The sequence below is a fragment of the Sphaerodactylus townsendi genome, linkage group LG02 (genome assembly GCF_021028975.2).
Source record: "Sphaerodactylus townsendi isolate TG3544 linkage group LG02, MPM_Stown_v2.3, whole genome shotgun sequence".
Taxonomy (NCBI): Eukaryota; Metazoa; Chordata; class Lepidosauria; order Squamata; family Sphaerodactylidae; genus Sphaerodactylus; species Sphaerodactylus townsendi.
The window spans coordinates 10,417,838-10,435,916 of NC_059426.1; the positions used below are offsets into that span (position 1 = coordinate 10,417,838).

General features: G+C 42.1%; 1 long non-coding RNA gene across 1 annotated transcript; it reads right to left on the reverse strand.

The window, feature by feature from the left end:
• Positions 1 to 10,282: 10,282 nt before the first annotated feature.
• On the reverse strand, positions 10,283 to 15,263 carry LOC125426032. Its single transcript, XR_007243488.1, has 3 exons — positions 15,231 to 15,263; positions 12,956 to 13,058; positions 10,283 to 10,399 (listed from the first exon to the last, which is right to left on the reverse strand). It is a non-coding gene; the product is annotated as an uncharacterized LOC125426032 (long non-coding RNA).
• Positions 15,264 to 18,079: the final 2,816 nt, after the last annotated feature.

Sequence of the window (18,079 nt, forward strand, 5' to 3'; positions counted from 1 at the left end):
AGTAACTTTCAACCTACTCCATGCATAGAGACAAAGAGGTCCACTGCACAGGAATATAGATGAATTAGGTTTCCTGCCACAATGTAAGGAATTCCATAGAAGCAGAAATAAAAGGCTTTTTTGGTGTAAAAGTCCGTTTATTAAAGACATCTTAGAAAGCTCGCATACGCGTAGTGGCAGGAATGACTCTTCCGCCAGAGGCACAGGTTATAACACCATTCACCCCATCCCCCCTTCCTGCTTCCCATGGGAACGGAGTCCTCATCTCCCGCGCAAAGATAATGTCTCCGCCGAAGAAGCTGGCCCATCGCCCGGGCTGTGGAATGCACTCAAGGTTACTTCACCATCAACACCATTGAATCCTTTACAGCGCCCAAATTCGGGCCAAATCTGGGATTCAGTGCACCTGAATCTCCAAACCTAGTTCTGCTCTGCCTGCATATTTATGAGTTAAATAAGTGTTACAACGACGCCAAAATGTAAGGCTGAACAACACTCAGACCAAGTTAACTTAAAAGAAGATTCTTGTCCTCAGTTCCAGTATTTATTCTATTGACAAAAACAGACAGCAACCAATCAGCTTTCCTCCTCCCCCCAGTTCCTGGTCTCTCATTGGTTCTGATGGAGCTACATAGTTTCGTTTTGCTGTAGCTCTCCAGCCCTGTTTCCCACTCGAACACAAAAAGGCAGGAGCTGGTGATTGCTGGGAATTGTAGTCCTGACAGCCTGCAGATTTATGAGTTAAAATACAAAGACTCCACAAGACAAGAATGGGGAAGAGAGGAGCAGACAGAAATATACATGTTCCGAATGTCACAAAGGGGCAATCAATATATTGAATTATGTAGAATTTATATCAGCCTATTACAACAACCTTTATAAGGTATATTAAAATAGGCTCCAGAGCATTACAGACATTTCTGAAGTACAAATCAAAAGTACATTCAAAACACAGACAAACTGTATCTAGCACTGGACGTTACTTAGAAAGTTCTGTCACTTGTAAAAGAAATTTTGCTACTTTTTCCAAGAGCATGGCCTCTGTATTATTTAACAAAAGCTCTATATCCTGCCATATCATCTCATATTCCAAGCAACTGACAGGAGCATTTAATTTACAAGGTACAAACAATAATCCAATTAACAAGATGATGAAAAGAAATTCTCAAAATCACTTTTACCATTAAAAATGGTCCAAAATTTAAACATGGACACATTACTGATGGTATGAAATGTGCAGGATGACAAAAGGCACACAATTCCAATCATGCAATCAAAACATTCAGATTTTAAAAGGCTCAAAATTAAAACACACCAAAAAACTAAAAGTACACAGAATTAAAAAGAACACAGCCAAACCTGGCAAAATAATTTTTACCCTCACTTGAGTACCTTCCTGGAATATAACAGTTTGCACACTAAATGTAGCATGTGAAGATGTCCCATTCTGGTAGACCATCCAAGGACAGAGGGTACATTATGGAAAAGGTTTGTGAAGCTATTGTTGCTATCGTTAGTGGTCAGACTATGAAAATGTTAACACCTTTCTATGTGTGTGTATAGTGAAAGTTTGGTTCAACATGGCTCCATGGAAACAGAGAAGACACCTTCTAGCCCATGTAGGTTCTCAGCAAGTCTAATTGACATAAATCGTTCAGTATTACAGGAAATTGCCCTTAGAGTATTTCCAGAAAAAAGTAAGCAGTGCTACTGAGAACAAAACCAAGGAAAATCAATGAGAGATTTATTTATTTTATTTATTTATTTATTTGTCTTGTATACAGCCTCCCCTGAGGCTCAGGTGAAGTTCACAACAAGGTTAAAACGTACCTTAAAACCTTAATTTAAATATCAGTAATATAAAAAACCCATTTAAAATGTGGATGGCATTCAGCTGCCCCTCCCAACTTTTGCCAAAGGAGGCCAGATGACATGGTAGTTATATTTTAACCAGGCCTGACAAGCGTCTGGCGGAACAGGTCCGTCTTTTTTGAGCCCTGCAGAAACTGTAGATCCCTTGGAACCCCTGATCTCCTAGGGGAGCCTGTTCCCTGGAGTAGGGGTCCAGGGCTGAAAGGCCCTGCCCTGAGTCGAGCCAACCACAGTCATTCCCAAACCAGAGGATCACAAGTGGGTACTCCTCCGAGGAGGCGGAGGCCTACAGGGGGCAATATATGGGAAGCGGTCCACCTCGGGTATGCAGGTCAGGGCCGCAAGCGGCACGAAAGGTCAAAACCAACCTTTAAACATGATCAAGAACTCAATCAGCAGCCAGTGCAGATGGTATAGGATCAGTGTGGTCGATCCCTACTCGAACCTAGTAAAGCAACCTGGCTGCTGCATTCTGAATGAGTTTAATTTCCGGTCAGCTAAGACAGAAGGCCCATAGGGTGATTACAGTAGTCCTAATCTGGAGGAATAAGATAGAAGCAGAAAAATATCCGTGTGAGGTTCTCATGATTGTACATTAAAAAACATTGTAAGAAGAACTGCTATCAGAGAAACCAAGAGAAAGATTTTGGAGGCAAAGCCATCTTGATTCGAACTGTCTTGTTATTCCTTGCACATCTTCAGGTCCACACTGTATGGTTTGAGAAGACAGGATCAGGCTTTGAGAGAAGGTAATTGCGAAACTAGGGGCACAGAAAGATCTGGTGGCACAGCCCTTCTGGATGGTGGAACCTACAGGAACAAAATAAAGCCACATCAGTAAATGGGGAAGAGGAGAGGGAGAACAAGGTGGAAGAGTCCCGATTACCAATGGCTACAAGCTCTGCCGTTCCCTTGCCTGTAGTGCAGCACAAAAGTCACACCAGTTGCTCTTGCTCCATGGGGAAAATGAGAAGTACAGGCAAAGCAATAGGCAATGTGTTGGGACAAGAATTCTTGCCCCTACACTCTCCAGCTGGATCAGACCAGAGTCCATCTAGTCCAGCGCTCTGCTACTCGCAGTGGCCCACCAGATGCCTTTGGGAGCTCATTTTGGGATGTGAAAGCAATGGCCTTCTGCTGCTGCTGCTCCTGAGCACCCTGGTCTGCTAAGGCATTTTGCAATCTGAGGTCGAGGAGGATCAAGATTGGGAGCCAGCCCTCGACCTCCTTGAAATCTGTCCAATCCCTTTTTAAAGCTATCCAGGTTAGTGGCCATCACCACCTCCTGTGGCAGCATATTCCAAACACCAATCACATGTTGCATGAAAAAATGTTTCCTTTTATTCGTCCTAATTCTTCCCTCCAGCATTTTCAATGGATGTCCCCTGGTTCTAGTATTGTGAGAAAGAGAGCTACAACTAGATTAACCCCAAGCTACAGAGATCAGTTTCTCTGGAGAAAATAAGTGTTTTGGAGTGTGGAGTCTATGGCATTGCTTACCCGCTGGGGTCACTGCCCTCCCTCAAGGCCACCGCCTCCCCCTGGATTCACGCAAAATCACCCCAGCATCAGACTCTAGGGATCTATATTATTTCTCTTTACAGCAGAAGAATTAGACTGTGCACCATCTCTCTGTTGAATGAGTGGGGGGCTACTCATTGGTCCTTTCTGCACAAGCCCCTGAAAACATTTAGCAAATGTTTTGCAATTTTTTTTCAAAACTTCCCATTTGTCTGCATACATTTGATTAAAATTATGATATTGTTAAATCATTAATGGATTACATATTAATGGGTGGACATATCATTGTTGGAGAGGTGGCTATGAAAAGTGAGTTGGTTGAAAACGTAACATTAGCCACAGATATAATCACATTGATATCAATATGTTTCTTTCCCTTTAAAGGATTAAGAAACAAAATAGCTAATGTGTTTTGGAGATTTCGTAATCAAGTTGTATTTCATGTAGGTGCAAACAAACAGGGGTTGGGGGTTGGGGGGATTGATTATATTTTGCAAACAATTTAGGTGACTTATAAGGAAAGGGCCCAAGTGTGATTCCAGGACTTCCTTTTATGGGATGAAGGCAGAAGGCCCTAGATCAGTGGTGGAGAACCTATGGTGCTCCAGATGTCCATGGACTACAATTCCCATCCAGCCCTGCAGCATAGCCAATTGGCGCTACTTTGGCAGGGGGGCTGACAGGGTTGCAATCCATGAACCTCTGGGCGCCATAGGTTCCCCCAACTCCTGACGATGGGCTCTCCATTGGCATACCCAGGTCTCTCCTCACCCCTTGGCTTCCTTAATTCAAGAACCTCCTTTCTTTTGCTGCTCAGCAACTAGGATTGCCAACTTCTAGCTTAGATCTGGATATCTCCTTGGAATTACAATTGATTTTTTGATGAGAGAAAATGGCTGTTTTGGAGAGTGGTGCCCATGGCATTTTACCTCAGTGAAGTCCTTCCCCCTCTGTAAGTTCCGCCCTCCTCAGGTTCCATTCACAAATCTCTAGGAATTTCAAAACCTGGACATGGCAACTCTATAGCATGCCCTACAAGAATCTAGACTGCATATTTTAGCACCACCACCACCCCTTACTTCTGATCTTAATATGTGTCATAACTCAGCCCTGTACCATGTGGAGTAATGGTGGGCAAAGTGTTCCTCAGAGCATATATGGAGTTTTCTGCTCTCTGCTAAGAACCCACAGAACCTATTTAACTTTTAGCTGCTGTCTCTTAAATAAAATTGAAATGTCTCCTTTGAAATGAACCAGAAGCCTACGTCTGAATTTCTGTCATAGCTAAAATATGAAAGATAAATTAGTGAGACAATCAGAATTACCAATTTCCCTGGTGAAGCACCGGTCTTCTGATCCCATGCAATTAATGGTCTCTTGTTGGCACGTATTGGGGCTCTCTAAACAGGAAGAATTTTTACTTCCCATTCAAAATTTCATTCAGGCGGCTGGAACCAACAGCCAAGAACAAGCTTTTAATGACTCCATGGATAAGACTAACAAGAAAGTAGAGAAAGGGAGTTGAACAAGTTCTACATTTCCAGTGAACTGAGTGGTTTGAATTTCCAGCCCAAAAGAGGCCTTTGAAAATTATTTTTTGTTGTTGAAACATTTGAATACTGCCTTTCCTCATGGTTCAAGGCAGCTTATAATAATATTTTGAAAACATTTTTGGTTAAAGACAAAAACTAAAATAGCGAACCCCAAACCTTTCTCCCTTACCCCCTTAGAAGTTGCTTGCTCTCCAAATTCCCAACCTCCATTCAAGATGTTGGTTTTGACCTTGACAGCCCTACATGACCCAAGACCAAGGTATATAAAGGGTCATCTTCTCCCATATGTTCCTGCCTGGAAATTAAGATCACAGGGAGAGACTCTCCTGACTGTTTCACCACTCAAAGATGTTTGTTGGGTACATGAGAAAGGGCCATTTCAGTAGCAGCCTCACAATTACAGAACACCCTCCCCATGGAGGTTTTGAACTTTTGAACTTTAGGAGACAGTTGAAGATGGTTTGATTTAGGTCTGCTTTTAAGTGCAGTGTACCCTGTCTCAAAGAAAGAAAGGACCTCAATTGAGAATCAATCCGCTGCCAACGCCTGGGACTTCTTTTTTCTATGGAATGCTTCTCTTGTGTCTTAGTGCCATCTGAGGTGTCACAGTCATGGCCTCTGTGCGAGCAGCTGCAGGTTGGTGATGGGGGGACATGTGAGGAGAGCAAAGGGGGCTGAGGGAAGGAAGCGGCAGCAGAGTTTCCCCAACAGCTGGAGGCTGTTGTGGTTCTTTGCAGCAATAGTGGCTGCTCCTCCTTCCTTTCTGGGTCCATTCACTCTTGCCAGCCCCTGCCTCTCCCCCACTCTCGCTCCTCCTTACTGACAAATACACAAAGGGCAGTGCTGGGCACCTTGAACCAGCCAGGGGAACAGAAGAAGAGCCACAAGGTGAGGCGAGGCAAAGGCTTAACCGCCTCAGAACAACAGACCCAGGTGGCAGGAAGGGGATGCAAGGGGACTTCTTGCTGCCACTGACCCGAAGCATCCCCAATGCAGCTGCAGCCACCATGGTGGGGAGGGGCCGGGAGTTAACAACAAATGAGACCCTGACAGAGGAGAGGGAAGAGGGCGTGCAAAGGAATACCACCCCATTGGCAATGTTATCTCTCTGGAAACCTCCTTCTTTCCCTCTCTCTGCCTTTCTCCTCCAATTGACCCAGGCCAAGCAGATAGGGAGGGAAGGAAGAGTGATATGTGAAGGAAAAACATTAGTTTTAAGTAGATTCTGCTAGTTTTTTCTTTTTTATATATAGGATCCCAAACAGAGTATGCAGGGAAGTTTAGAGACTATGTTGCTGCATCTTATTAAGATCCGCTGGTTATACTTCTGTGGAAAAATAAGCCATTTTGTCCCCCACAGAGAACTGTTGAATTTTGAGTTTACTTATTTTGTTACATCACAAACAACATAAAGTAGCCCTTTTCATATTTACAGCTTACAGCAGAACAGTAAATGTCTAAACTGACAGAATTACATAGAGAGAGAGCTTTTAGTCACCAGACAAACTGAGAGAGCTCAGTACTGAGAGGTCTCAGTTCTACTGTCATAACTGACAGCCTCATCTTTGAAAATTCTCCAACCACGCAGTGCCTTTTTTGTATGCTAGAATGAAAAACCCAACAACGTGGTGAAACGCCACTGAAGCAGCCTAGCTGAGCCACTGGCAAGGGCTGTATTTATGGCCCTTCTCAGAAGAGAGGGGTTGACAGTAGAATTTTTTTTTTTTAGTGGAAGCGTGCTCCTTCAACCCTAACTACTACTGACCACATTTTTTACCTTTCTAGCAAAACCAAGGTATATACTTTTTTGTAGAGTGTGCTGTAAAAAGGGATGCACGACAATGCCAGAGTCTAAAATGACCATACTTGAACCACGACTTCCAGTCTCAGATGAGACAGAGGAAGCTCAGCTGTATAAGCCATCCGGAGAAGATCAAGAGAATGAGTGGATAGAATCTGGATGATTAGGAGGGCTATTATAAATATAAGGGAAACAGATCTGGAAGACCCACTTAACCCAGTGGCAAAATAAAACACAAAAAAGTATGAGAGCTCAGATCTCTCCATTTACTTCTTAAAGGATATCTTGAAACTCAGTTTAGGAAGAGCCATTGCCAGCCAAGGAAAACAGTACAGAACCATATATGAATTCCATACTTAGTAGTATTTGGCAGCTTTATAAGCACACAAGAGTCATACCTGTAAAATTTGCTGCGTTGCAGTCGTCCGTTGTACAGCAAAGGCTTTGCCCTGTCTCTTGATATCCATTTGCAAGATGCATAAATATATCCCCAGGGTGCGACTCTTTTGTGTGCGATCTTCGTGTGGTTTTCAAAGCGTCTTTCCGGCTGTATGTTAGAATAAGATTGGGGATTCGCTAGTGTGAAATAGCATTTTTTTTCCAAATAATCCATGAAAATTTGCCTAACGACTTCCAGAAATTCTGTTCTGCAATTCCTGATGTTCAATATTCAATGTTTTTATATCTAATCAGCAACCCTCAGAAACTTCCCTTTCAGTCGATGGTATTCAGTATTTGGAGGTTTTATGTTTGAGCTACTCTCAACTTGTTGAAGAGATGGGTCCTAAAGCAGGTGTTGCCAGTAGCACGAGCCTGAGGGCACCTTTGGAATTCTGATGCAGTGTGGTAGCCTCAGTCACAAAAAACATTTATACAAAATGGCTACCGCAGAAAATAGCCAGCCACAAAATGGCTGCTGCAGATTCCTTTCAATACCATAGTGAAGATCCTTGTGCTGTGGTGGCAGCTACTGCCAAAGCATCATTAAAAAAAACACCTTCACAGCCAATCAAATCTCCAAAGGCTGGGCAAAGACTCACTAAGACAGTGGTGGCGAACCTATGGCATGGGTGCCCAGGTGGCACTCAGAGCCTTCTCTGTGGGCACGCTCAAACAGAGTTCATCATGTGGGGGGGGGAATCACTCCCCCCCCCCACACACACACATACACATCTAGGCTGGCCACAGGCAGCTGGAGCTCGATTATTAACGCATTAAACTGGGACAGGGTGTAGGTAACCCTGTTAAGCGCTGTTAAACCCCACTGATTCTCATGCAAAGAACTAAAGCGTGATCCTTTACATGGGAGTAAGCTCAGTTGCTGGCAATGGGGCTTGCTTCTGAGTAAACCCTCCTAGGGTCGTGATTCACCCGTTGGAAGAGTTGCACGGTTGCTTCAAAGCAAAGCCACCGACTACCACCAAGCTTATGTAACCCCCATGCCCAGAATGGGTTGAACCAGTAAGGGGGTGGAGACTCAGAGCAGCAGAAAGGCTGCAGAGCTCTTTGGAGAAGACAAGGCTACCAGACTCGGACCTTGGTTCTATAAGCCCTTAACACCTTGTTAAGGTAAAACTGCAATATTATTGGGAACTACTGGGAAGGTAGTTGTTTGTTTTGCTATGTTGTAAATGTTGGGTTATTGTTTCAAGGGTTTCTTTGTGGTTGTAATGGGTGGGGATTCTCCCGCAGGCCCTTCATCATGTTGCATCCCTGTTCCATCCAAACCCTTGGAGTCTTCAGGAGCCAACCCACTTGCAAAGAAGAATTGGACTTGGCGGTATCGGTAGACTGTAACCAGAAGGACAGTAACCCTGAACTGGAATATGAATTGTAATGTTAAATGTTGATGTTTAATGTTATTTGTAAAGAAGGTAAAAACTGTTTTGTTTAAATTTGGTTCTTTGCAACTCCTTCCAAGTACACCCCACAGAACCCACAAGCTGAGGTTACCCTCTAAGTAACACCTTTCGGAGTCAACCGTTTTTCTAGCGAAACCTCAGTATTCAGGTTAAATTGCAGTGTTGGCACTTTAGGATCGTAAGTGGGTTTTGGGTTGCAATTTGGGCACTCAGTCTCAAAAAGGTTTGCCATCACTGGGTTAGGACCTGCTGCTCTTAACAATTACACCAAGCTGATTTAAACTTGGCTCATTTGAAGACAGGACTTGATCTTGGGTCAGCTTTTCGTGGCTTCACCTGCTCGACCTCCCCAAGATAAGGCTACAGTTCGAAGACAATTTGGCACCAGGTCTCTCTCAAAAGGTTAGCCATCACTGCACTAAGACCTCCCTTTTAAAAACATTTGTGAAACCAGGAAGGTGTCATTGAGCACCATGTTTCCCTTGTTGGAGACCCTCAGTACAAAACACTCTCAACGTTTGAATCATACAAACTATATAACATTTAAACATTTAATTTGCAAACACTGCCTTGGAAATTTTGAATATTGGAGATATGGGTTTGGATCCTGCAGAACTGTTCTACTAGGAGGGATACTTTCGAAGGAGCCTGAACCTGATGTAGCACACTTGGAAGAATATTTGGCATTTAGGAAAGTGTCCCTGTTAGAAGACTAGATCGCGGGATCTAGCCATGTATTCGACAAGGGATGTTCAAGAGCATTTTAAAGGGATTTCCTTCCTGTTTCATGTCCTTTGTTCAGCAGCTGAGAAATTTTCACAGAAAATTCTGCCCTAATAACAGAATTCTGGCAGATTTTATTTCAACGCGGAGAGCCACCTTCCCTAATAAATAAATAAAACAAATTAAATTAACATTGAAAATGAGCAAGGGTACAGGCATTGCTTACTCCAAAGTAGGCAAGACTTACAAGTAACATCTTCTTCAGCCATCAAATTGGAGGTTTTTACTTTCTCAGTTGGCATATGGCTATGTAGGAAAAAGTTGCTTTTAAAAGATTTAAAAGAAAACCAAGGCCCTTTCCGCACGGGCGGATTATGGTGCCCTGGGGGCCGGCAACGCTGTCCCAGGAGCCATTGCACGAAGCGCAGCTGCTTACGCCTTGGCCCTGCATACCAGTCGCGAAGTCGCCCGTTCCCAACCTTAGCAGGGCGGGTTTGAGGAAATGGTGGCTTGGAGCCGCTGCCATGCAAGCGACGCGGTGGCTCCAGGCATACCGCCCACTCTACCTACCACCATGGCTGTGGCCGTCGGTCGTCGCCGAGGCCTGGGGACACCTCCCTGCCCTCACGGCGGCTGGAGCACTCGCAGCGGGGCAGGGGGCATGTCCCAGGCACCGGCATCTGGGCTGGCTCCGGCTGTAATAGGTTAACGGCGGCAGCTCTTGGCGCCCGTCTTCCAATATTTCTGGGGCCGTTGATGCGAGAACGGTCCCAGAAGGCAGGTGGTGTGGAATACACCGCTTCATCATCACTCGCTCTGAAAGCGGCCCAAGAAAGGCTATGACAGTCAGCAAGCCACAATGAGAGGTTTGCGCCTTCCTTCTGATGCCCAAACAGAACATCTGGCAACAAGTTCATGGATATGTGTGATCTTAAGTTCCTCATACTTACACAGTGTTGCTTCAGTGAAAATTAAGCGACAGGTGTCGTACTCAGAGCTGCACGTGGTGAGGGTGCCAGTACACTCAATATTTACACCTGTACAAGTTCGGCATTGAATGGTGAATGCTGAAAATACACACAGGAAAAGGCTGAGTAAAAGAGAAACTAGTGTAGAGGCAACTTAATTTCATGTAGAGACAAATGGAGATCTTTTTTCATCTGAATCAGAAGGTAAGAAGGGTGTTGTAAAAATTCTGGCAGGCAAGCAGGCAGTCTATTTATTGCAGCCATAGACCAGTATAAAAACATTCAATCACAAAGTTACAAGAAAGGACAAGTTTAGAAACAATTTCCATCAATAAAATATATAGTATCTCTAAAAAAAATTAAAATGAGATTTTAAACTGCATCTTTACCTTTTTCAGCATTAAATCATTTGCATCCTTTATAAATAAAGGCGCTAAACTTGATCACCTGCCTCGAAGTCATAGAATTTTCACCAGCAAGTAATTTTTTGAGATGCATTTTATCCAAATGAAATTAACTAATGAGGGATAAATAATCGTCAGTTGCAACTCATTGCAAAAAGGACAATAGGGAAAAAACAGTCACCACAGTCACTATTTCTTTTACACCACGTGGATAAATTCTCTCTGCATACAGTGTCTTAGGAGCAGCAGTGGTGTAGTGGTTAAGAGCAGGTTCTCTAATCTAAAAACTGGGACGTTCCCAGCTCTGCCAGTTGAGCTGGGGAGGCTTATCTGGGGAACGAGATTAGCCTGTGCACTCCAACTCATGCCAGCTGGGAGATCTTGGACTAGTCACAGCTCTTTGGAGCTCCCTCAGCCCCACCCACCTCACAGGGTGTTTGTTGTGGGGGGGTGGGGGGTGTAGAGGGAAGGAGATTGTAAACCCCTTTGAGGTCCTTGTGGGAGAGGGGTATAAATCCAAACTCCTACTCCTACTCTTCTTTCTACTTTCTTATCTACTTCCAGGAACTGCCAACAACAAGGTGTCATATCTGGCCAGAGGGAAAGTCCTTCTGACCTTGTTGACCTCCAGCATGGAAAAGTAAGGGGCTAGGACCAATATACTCAAGAAAGCTTGCAAAGGTACAATGCATACTGTCATCAGCTTGATTAGAGTGGAAGAAAATGGTTGGGGACATAAAATTAGCATTTGTAGTGCGATAAGAATTCTGTGTCCCTATTGCTCCTGAGATGGGTCAGGGTCCAATGTTCTAAGAAGACAAAGGCAATTCAGTTCAACAATTTCCATTGTAACAATCTCCTGCGGGGTTGCCATGGTCAGCTACAACCCGACAACTTACTTTCCACAAACACACATGCACAAATCTTTCTTTGAGAAGTTTCCTTGTTTGAGGACTGTCACTCTTATGTCAGAAATGGCATGTTCAGGAAGATTAAAATGTTCCCCTACTGGTTTTTGAGTGTAGTAATTCTTGCACTAGCCACTCTAAGGGGCCAAATTGAACCAGAACCTCATTAGTCAATTAACATGGGAATCATACTTGCTACAAAGAGCTATAAGCTTACATCTTTGAATACTTAAATCCAGTGACTGGAACTGTCAATGGACAAGACAGATCTTTCTATGAATCTGAAAAATCTGAGAGGAAGGAAAAGGAGTTTGTAAAGGTGGGGGTATAAATCCAAACTCTTCTTCTTCATAATTCTGGTTACTCCTAAAGATTTGAGGATGGAACTTGAGATGATAGGGACTTCAGTGAATTTTTGATGTCACATATTATTATGGTAGATTTCACAGCTGCCAGATCTTTAGCTGGTTGTTGGCCTTCATTGCAATTCGAGCCTCACCCAGAGGCCTAGGAAGTTGTAATGTATGGGCGTAGTATTCGTGAGGATCCCAGCAGGGCTGCCTTTTGAATTTGACCAATGTTAATTTTTATTGGTCACAGATGTTCAAACTGCCCTAGTGTTTTCAGGATGGCATGGCGTGCGATTACCACTGCGACGAACTCAGCTGGTTTGTGCCATAGACACTGAAGCTCGATTTTCAAATCGTGGTATCTAGTGACCTTCTCGTGTTCTTTTTCAATGACCCTGCTGTCACCGGGGACTGCTATGTTGATGATGCTCACTTTCTTGTCCTCGATCACGGTGATGTCTGGTGTGTTGTTGTTGTTGTTGTTGTTGTTGTTGTTGTTGTTGTTGATGATGATGTTGATGTTGATGTTGATGTTGATGTTGATGATGATGATGATGATGATGATGATGATGATGATGATGATGATGATTAAATTTGGTATACTGTTCCATCCCTGGAGGACTCTGGGCAGTGTACAACATCAACATAAAATACAATAACAACAGAGTAAATGAGATGGCCAAATAATACCTAACATGAAAATGGATCCCATAAATACAAAATATTAATTTAGTTAAAACAGCGATTGCTACATTAATTGGCGTCCATGTGCCAAAAAAATCCCCTAACAGGTCCACCTTCCAAGCATCCCTTGTAGTCTGTAATTAAACTGTAATTCTGGGAGATCCCAGGCTCCATTTGGAGCTGGTGTCCCTACAAGATCCCTTGTTTCCATGAAGTCACAGAGCGGTTTTTGTAACCTTAAGTTCCAGGAGGATAAAGAAGGAACAAATTAAGCAAAACCTCTCACATTTTCACATTCATGCATCATACCTGGTCTAGCTGCAACATATAGAAGAGCAAAGAGGAAGAGGATGAGAAAAGCCATCTCAACGTCCAGGGTGCAGTCAGGTCAGGGTTGGGGTGGATTCTCCATCTGAAAGATCAGTTTTTGCACAGGGAATTTATATGCCATAAAAGGGGCTTTCTACCCAGGTTTAAGCCTTCAAAGACCAATAAGGGCTAAACAATGGTGGAAGGTTTGTTTTATGACTTTTGACCATTGATTCCTGTTCTGTGCTTTTTTTGGGGAATGCAGGAATGCTATTTTAATGGAATATTGGGACCTCAAAGATTGAACTGATAAAAAGAGAGATAAACTCAAAGAGTACACATAAAATGGGGAAAGAGATGGCTCCCAATTTTATCTGCACAAAGCATACTCACACTTGCTGTCACTACTGTCTCTTTAGTTACAATTATGAGGCAAACCTAGGCGAAGTTACACCAGGCTCAGCCTATTGAAACCAGTTCAGTATTGGATGTAGACAAGCTGTCTTTTTTTGCTTACCCACAAAACAATTATTCACACAAGTTCAAGTCACTGGCGTGGCTGAAAATGGGGTTATAACTCTGCTGAAACTTCTACAGATTTAAGGGAAGGCTGAAGAGGGCTTGTTGGGGGGTATAATGGCTAGAATCTACTCAAAGCAGTCTGGACTTGCCCTTGCCCAGATCAGTTTGTAAGTCTGGAGATTTCAAAGAGAAGCCCCACATCGGAGGTTGGCAAACCTATTGAAGGCTAGTAACCTTGTTGTAAACACTCCTGGTCAACTTGGGATACAGTGCTATTTGAAACAACCAGACTTTATTCTTAACCATGAACAGAGTCGTCAACTTGTGGAGGACTGAAGTTCATATTTGCCAATTAGTTCATCAACCAATCTGGTTTGCCTTCATTTCTCAGTCTCCCTATCATCTAATTCTTCAGTGTTTGTCTCCCCACCACTTCTAGTCTCATTTCTTCTCATCCCTACTTTCGGTTGAGACAACACATACTTAGTAACCGAACACAAATCTCACTTCAGATTATGAATAGAAAAGTAGGGGGTGTCGAGTTAATATTTCCCATGAATCTATCAAAATAGTGAAATGTTGATTCCACAGAAACAATTTAGATGCACTGTGATCTGTTAATCCGTATTAGGGGATGTAAATGTGGAATAGTATATATTAAAGCAAACAATACTCTAACAATACTCTATATTTGAGTGTAATTTGTGAATTGCAGTTCAAAATACATTTTCTTTTAGATTGACTTAAATTCTGAAATCCAAAGTTAGAACCAGAACTGTATTCTATATTGGCAGACTAGCATGTCTATGTGCAAATGTAAAATTACAAATTTGACACAGTGCTAAAATCATGATAGGCATGGGCTGTGCAAATTGAGTAGCTGACACAGAGAGTCTGAGAGAAGTGAGGGGACTGTGTACTGGCTCTTGCCTCAATGGCAGAGGAAGATTGCAAGAGAGAGTCAGGGCCTCGCACCGCATAAAATAATGCATTTTTCAAAACCACTTTCACAACTGTTTGCAAATTGGATTTTGCCATTGATCCCGCACAGCTTCAAAGAGTGCTGAAAACGGTTTGGTGCATTATTCTACTATGTGCAGATGAGCCAGAAGAACGAATGAGCAGGAACACTGACCATCCAACCACCACTCTGATGCTATCCTTTTCTCTCTCTCTTTTTAAAAAACGTTTCAAAGGTTCCATATAGCTTTAATTTCATGACAAAAGGGCAAACAAAGGATGGTGTAAACAATGCAAATTCAAGATTGTTGGTAGATAGTCAAGGCTAGGCCTATAAAGGTTTTCCATACAATAGTGAAATACTTAAATATCCATGCAGTTCTAACTACTGGATGCTATCCTTTTGAAGCGCAGATTGCAAGTTTCTGTTTCTCTTCCACACTTTTTTCCTCCTGTCTCTTCATTTTGTGATGTTGTGGCTAATTGTATCTGTTGTCTTGAATCTAAAGCAGTTAATAAGGCCTTTCCAAAGCAGAGTGTACAGAAGACCAAAAAAGCCTCTGGAACTGATTTACAGAGACGTAAGTGGACCTCTATATGCAACCATGGGTCATTTTAAGTACTTTCTAACATTTATGGATGACTATTCAAGATATACAGTCTTTGTTACTAAAGGAAAAATCACAGATGCTGGAAAGCTGCAAGATTATGGTGAATTCCACACAGCTCATTCATAATGGGTGTAACTTGTCATGAATGAACACATTTCCCCCTTTGCACATGAGAAACTTACCCATTCAGAAAGAGGATGTCTGGGGAAAAGGTGCCACACCCTCTCCGGCTGAGTTGGGGGAATAATTCCCGTTAAATCATTTCACTTAAGTCTGGAGGCGTGAAATACTTCCTCCGTTAGCATCTGATGTCTAATCAATTTTTTCAGACCCCAACACACCTTGGATGACCACGTGGAAGTGTAAAAGTGCTATCCCTGTGGTAGCCCTACGAGAACAGCGGAGAGGGAACCGACATTGGAGCCATTCCACAGAACCTGATGGAGCATTGCAATGGAGGAAGAATAATTTATGAATAAAGAGTCTGCAACCCCACCACTGGTACGAATGAACATAAATAAAATTTATAACACAACTAAAGGATTCGATTTCAAGAAGGCTTATCTGTCACCCTTGAAGAATTTCAACCTCTATCTACAGCAAGCATAATTATGATAAATGGCGAAGAGTCGAACCATAGCATAGAATCTGGAGACGTGAAAGACAGAGGTTATTTTCAAAACTACCTTGATGGGACTGCCGCAGAGACGAACTTGTAAGTCAAAAAGGACATCATTATATCTCCTAATTGCTCATTAAGATAAAACACAGAATCTAGACACCTTTAAGAAGAACAATAGAATCATGGGATTGACATAGAAGAACTTAACAAAGAGAGGCCCATGAGCTGAAAAGCAGAAAGCTTCAAAAGTACACAGAGCAGCAAGCGAATGATGGGGCTACAACATAGAGAGCTCTAATTCCAATAAAATGCCTTATAAAGTCTAAATCAAAACTGGAGAGCAAAGGAAAGAAAATAAGAAGCCTTTGAAACCCATAGCTTTCGATAAATAGTGATTTTCAAAACTTGACTACTTAGTCCTATCAATCTCTCTAAATTGCACTTATGACTTTAGTTTCTTTTCACTTAGAGCTGACTAAAAGATGCTAGAGTATTAGAAGTTATGACCCAGGAGAGAGGGGAGAAGACTCCAGACACTGAAGGACAAAACATTAAACTGTATTGAAAGTTCTTCAATAATGGCGACAAAAGAACAACAGTTAAAACTTTATAATTCCTTGATTTGTGATGGAGATTAAATCAAATGTGAGCACAGATTCTAACTCTGAATTTATACCACTTAGTCTGCAAAGAATGCAAAGATGCAAAGAATTTTAGAGGGACATGCCGTTGATGAAGTGAGTCCCGACTCACACAAATGCCAGATTAGAGGTCAGGAAAGAGAAAAGAAGCAATGTCAGCTTTCGCGGAAAATGGCTAGACAAAACTCGGGGCTGGGGCAGATCTCTGCCAGAAAGCTGCTGAATGGGAGAGTTGCTACAGAACCGCATGATTTGACTTGGCATAAGACAGCGTTACATTCTGCTCAATGCTACAACCAATCAGTAGGCTGCTACTGATCAAGGAAGTGCAGAAGACAAGGCACAGTGGCTTGGGGAAATCCCCTTGCACTGGCAATTCAGTGTTCTGTATCTTAACAATAAGTATTTTCTGTATCTCAAGGGTGATGATTGGATAGAAATCCAGAAAAATAAAGTAAGTGCACTTATAATGCATCTTGTGGATAGGAAGAGGTTAGAGCCCTTCCAGCTTTTGTTTCTATGTTTCTTAGGTGTAATCGTGAACATGCTGATGAATGCTTTGAATGCAAAGAAATGGCAGTCCAGTTAAATCAACAGTGTGATACTGTCCTGTACATCCCACTGAAAGAGGCATCCTCAGCAGGGTCCAGTTGGTGCCTTTTCTGACACCTTTTTTTTAACAACTACCAGGAGGGCTTCTGCACAGAAACCCTTCTAATTGGTCGCTAGAGATCTCATGGAGTGGTGATTCATAAACCTCTCTTTAGTAGTAGCTGGCTCCACAACATAGCCATATCCAGTGTTGAATGAAGGCGAGTGGTACGTAAGCCACAAAATATTTCTCAATAACATTTTCATTTTTTAAAAGCATCCTGAAATTTTTAAAAATTAATTTCATATTTATAGTTAAACAATTAACAAAGTTTCCCAGTAAAAGATAAAACCTTTGCAGATAAAAATAGCAAAACAGTTACCATCAAGATATAAAATCAATCTTGACATTATCAATCATCCCTTAAAACAATATTCTATTAAATTTAGCTGTCTTTTAAAAATACCTACTATTTATTATGTACACTAATATAACTATTATATGTGTATGTGTGTATGTGTATGTGTGTATATATATATTTATTTATATATCAAATTTATAAACCGCCCACCCCCAAAGGGCTCTGGGCGGTGTACACTAGGCCAGACACAGTCTTACGTACAATAGGCCAGAACAGCAATACACAGGGGCAAATGAAATTTAGAGCGAAGGTTAAAACAATTTACAAAATACATAAAACTATAGTTATATTATTTATATATATATATATATGTATATATATTATAGTTAGTGTACATATTATTATATTATTATATTATAGTTAGTGTACATAATAAATATATAATATAAATATAACTATATATATATAGTTATATATATATAGTTATATTTATATTCTCTCTACCTACACCTGCATTACATACATACACACACGCACCTACGTACATACATACATACATACATACATACATACATACATACATACATACATTACATATGCCGTATACCAGCAAAGCTACTGTTTGAAATGTTTGAACATCTGCTGTCAGAGTGGAGCGCCTACTCCCTGACATTTCTCCACTTCCTGCAGCTTAACCATTTGAGTTAAGCCCACTACAATGTGTCCAAGAATTACAAGGCTGGGGGCCTGCTGTAGGTATTTAGAGCAGAACTGGGGGTGAGATTTTTACTTGCATAATATGAAACTCCAAGAAT